A 4,971-nucleotide genomic window follows, 5' to 3' on the forward strand; every position below is an offset into this window, starting at 1 on the left:
TAGCTGGGATTACAAGCCTCCACTACCACGCTTGGCTAATTTTTGTATTTGTAGTAGAGACAGGGTTTCACCAGGTTGCTCAGGCTGGTCTGGAATTCCTTTCCTCGTGATCCGCCCCCTTTGGCCTGCCAAAGTGCTGGGATTACAAGTGTGAGCCACCGTGCCTGACCACATTATTATTTTTATAACTACTATTAGAAGTGTAAGTACTTTGTTCTGCCACAGTTCTTTGTGGAAATAGAAAGAAAGAAATTGCACTTTTCAGTTTCATGTTTTTTTAAATAAATGCAAGTTCACATTTAAATTTGGAAACATTATTTTAAATCTTAGCTATCTCTCAGAGACTATAAATCACAGAGTTTGGTTTTCAAATCTGCAGGAAAAAATTTATCAAATCACCAAAAATAGAATAGAAAAACATATCTATAAAAGGCAGTATTTGAAAAGTGAACATTTAAGACTGAACTAAAGAAACATTCTATCATTTTCCACAAAAATAAAAAAAAAGAAAATCTGTTTTCATATTACTACCAATATTGTACACATATATACACATATACACACATATACAATGCTTGTACACACATATATTTAATAAACTATTATAATTTTGAATTATTCAGTGGAGTATAAAACTGAGTTTCATTCTCTAAACCAGATTTTCATTAAAATGCAACAAGTAGCTGTTAAGATCCATACATTTGCATTATTTGTGACAGATAATTGTTCTTTCTGTGTATAATAAAAAGATTGTATTTTTACTGATACATAATAGTATACATGTATGGGGTACATGTGATATTTCAACACATGCACACAATATGTATTGATCAAATCAGGGTATTTAGCACAGTAAGGTGACTACAGAAAACAATAACTTATTGTATATTTCAAAATATTCAGAAAAGAAGATTTGAAATATTCCTAACAAAAATGAAATAAAAATTTTCAGAAATTGTAGTATGGTTGATTTGCTTATTGCTTTTTTGTTTTCGGCTTCCTTTACTTTTAAATACCTAAATATCAAATTATAATAGCCTGGAACAAAAATAACAATTACAAACAATATAAAAATGGCACATCTGTCCAGGTGCAGTGGTTCACACCTGTAATCCCAGCACTTTGCGAGGCCTACATGGGTCAATCACTTGAGACCACAAGTTAGAGACCAGCCTGGCCAGCAAGGTGAAACCCTGTCTCTACTAATACTACAAAAATTAGCAGAGTGTCCTGGTGCACAGCTACTACTCAGTGGTCCCAGTTACTCACTGGCTGAGGCAGGAGAATTACTTGAACCCAGGAGGCAAAGGTTGCAGTGAGCCAAGATCCTCTACTGCACTCTAGCTTGGGCTACAGAATGAGACTCTGACTCAAAAAGAAGAATAAATATAAAAGCACATCTGTAGAAGCTTTATTGATATTATTTTATTTTAGGTAATGAAATTCACCATCCTTTTTAACAATTATAATCATTCTATATACATATAATGATAAATTTAAGTGATGAAGGTATCAAATTAGAGCACATAATTGAAAATCAATGTCAATAGACATGATTTTCATTAAACATATTGCTAGATACTAATATATGATAATAAATTTGTGAAAGAGTTCCAGTGTGAATTTTTATAAAATATATAATGTATCATTATTTACTTTGAAAATTACCCAGTTTCGTGAGTGTTAAAATTACTTTTCAAGCAACAGCATCTCTTTCACTTAAAATTTAGTCATTCAACTGTTTTTTGTCTCATTCATGAACATAATTATTTGCGATTAAAAAACCTAATTATGGCCCATTCTTAGTAATGTTCTAATTTAATGCATTTAAAAACATATTTTAATAAATAGCCTTTTATTTTGATTTTCAAATTGAGTAACTATTAGAGTTTAATATTTTTAACTCTGAAAACTTAGATTAGCGATGTGTAGCTCACAAAACAAATGATCATAAGTGAAAGTACAAAAGCCTTCTTTTGTGCTGGATATGATGCAATGAAATGCATATTCATTATATATAAATAGCATCAATGGTTTCTATTTCTGCAGACAATTTACATCCCAATTATTTGCTGAAGTGTTATTTATCCTCAAAAGATGGATGAGTACTTTCATTTATTTTTTAATACTCAATATCATTTTAATTATTGGGAAATACTAAAAATCTTCTTAAAAATTAATATATATATTAAGTTGAACTGTTAATTGAATAATCTTGAGTTTTCTAAAATATTATAGTTGTCAAAAGTCACAAAATGCCAGTTTATTGTCTCCTTTAATGTATCCATAATTTATTAAATATTTGTAGTAATGTTTTAACTAAAGGATACATGCAAAATTTTGATTCTTTGCAGTTATTCAGGAAATAAAATAAGTTTTTTTTATGAAAAGTATACCTGGTAAGAGTCTTAATTTATGGAATAAAGCATGCTATTTTGTGTATATTTTTCTGATTTTTATTCACTCAATTCAGTGATGACATATCATATTCAACAGTTTGCAAAAGTGGTCCACCTTTTCAGTATATGAAATTATTTACACTGAAGCTTACAAAGTAATTGTAAAATCTGCATCTTTTGTATCATATGAGTTATTTGGGGGAAATGTATATGATAAATGATAAATACCGAAATAAATGTGTGATAAATAGTGAAATAAATACATCAAAACTTAGAATACAGAAATTTTAATGTTTAGTCCAATAAAAGTATATATCAGATAAAAGCAAGAGTCTGAGTTGTTTCTAAATCATAAAGTTTAATAGACCAACAAGGCTGTCATTAATTGAGGGTGTGTTATGAATTGTTCCAAGAAGTTTATCTGTATTAATTTGTAGTGAGTCTTATTGCTTATTTTGCAGAAAGAATACCAAGCCAACAAAAGTTTTAATACCTTGTCAAAAGTCAGACTGCAAGTAAGTGGCATGCCAGAGAATTTAGAAAGTCTAACCCAAGGGACCAAATTTGCAATTACTGCAAATACTGACTCTTAACAGAGATTTTTGCACCTGTACAGTTGTTTTACAATCAACATAAATTAATTCATCTGTTCTCTTTGTCAAAAGTCAAGAATCACTCCCACTGGGAAAATGTGGCATAGGAGATAAAGAAGGAAAATTTCAAGTGGAAAAGATTCAGATATGGAATTTCATAATATAGCTTATACATATATTCTATTTTTTAAAGGGACTCATAAATTTTGGAAAACTCAAAAATTAGCTTTATTGAGTTAAGAGAACAGGGTTCTCACTATTGCTCCTCACCATTCTCTTTCTTCCAAGATGTGACATACCTGATCACTCTTGTTAGCAGACATTGATCTGCTATAAAACTTATATTTCTTGATGTCTGACGTGGAAATGTGATGAGAATGTACTTATATGCTCCCTTGAGCTTATATAAAATGGAAGCAGAAATGACGTAAAATTTCTTTGTGGAAACATTAACAGCCAGTGTGCAATTAGCAACCTTCCCTTCTGTCTGCTATGATCATAGAAACATGTTTCAAGATGAAGGTGAGGATTGTATTGGTCTGGGTACCAAATGATGGCAATGAACTGAGCCCACCTGACATCTTCCACAGGACACATACTGAGAAATAAAGTTATATTCTAAAAAACCACTGCGATTTAAGGTTTGTTTGTCACTGCAGCATAACTCAGCCTATCCTAAATGATACACTCTCAAATCTCCAGATACACTCTCAAATCTTCTCACAGAGTATCCAGGAAATAAATGTCTATTTATGCAAAAATGGGGTCATAAAACTGTGAGGCAATTTTTTATTATCAATAAACCTGAAATGAATTTCACAATAAATACCAGAGTCATCTTTTCTAAAAATTAACTTGGAAAGTGGATTCAGAAATTGCCACAAAAACAATAAAATCATTTTAAAAATTAACCTTGTATTTTCATTGTTGAAAATATCCATGGATTGTCCATGGACATAATTAATGATGCATCTGTTTAATCAGAAATACATAAATCAAATATCCCAAAGTTAAGAAGGCAAAAGGATGCTATCTTCCATCAGCAATGATTCCATATTACAGATCTCTTTTCCTTAATCCTGAGTGAACTTGAAGTGAGAAATGACAGTCTTTCATTGTTAGTTAAAACAGTGCCTTCTTTTAAGAATAGCTACCAGTTTCCCCGTTTGGATAATGTTATATTGACCGGAAAGACAAAGAGTCAAAGAGGCGGAGTTGTCTTCTAAATAAAGTAAAATAAGGAGCAAAGAAGTGTGGTCTGGTTATGTATTTATTACCAGATGTCATTATGCTGTCAACATGATTGTTTTTGGTTTGTTTTGTTTTGTTTTTTGGTGTTGCTGCTTTTCTTCAATAATGAAAATGTTACTATAATGAAAACTTAGCTGTCAGAACTTATTTTTAAAATAGGAACATCCAAAATGGGACACTGCATTTTATGAAGAGGTTTAGGGTCAAAAGTGAAGTTACATGTTAATTGATTAGCTTTTTCAACATATTCTCTGTAGAATTCTATTAAAAGTGACATGGGAGGGGGGCAGGGAAGTGCTGGGTAGAGAAGCGCAGGGTCTCTGGCAGTGAGTGCTCCACTCTCAAACCTATGCCTGCATACATAAGTGAGAACAGGCACCCCTTTTTCCACAACCAAATGTTGCATTTTCCAAGACCACTCTGGCCCTCCACACCCCTAACCTGTGCCCATAAAAACACAAGAGGTCACACACCCACAAGTGGCTGAACATCGAGAGGAGCAGAGGAACAGAGTGGCAGAGAGCCGCGGAGAGCAACCGAGTGGTACACCAGAGAAGGAGGAAAGAGGCATGTGAACATCCAGAGGAGTTCAGGGGAAGATTACCTCCCGCGCCCCTCCAACTTCTGGCTCCCTGTCCTTCTCACTGAGAGCCATCTCCACCACTCAATAAAACCTTGCACTCAGCCTTCGAGTCCGCGTGTGATATTCTTCCGGCACACTGGGCAAA

This window comes from Rhinopithecus roxellana, chromosome 18 (assembly GCF_007565055.1).
Source record: "Rhinopithecus roxellana isolate Shanxi Qingling chromosome 18, ASM756505v1, whole genome shotgun sequence".
NCBI lineage: Eukaryota > Metazoa > Chordata > Mammalia > Primates > Cercopithecidae > Rhinopithecus > Rhinopithecus roxellana.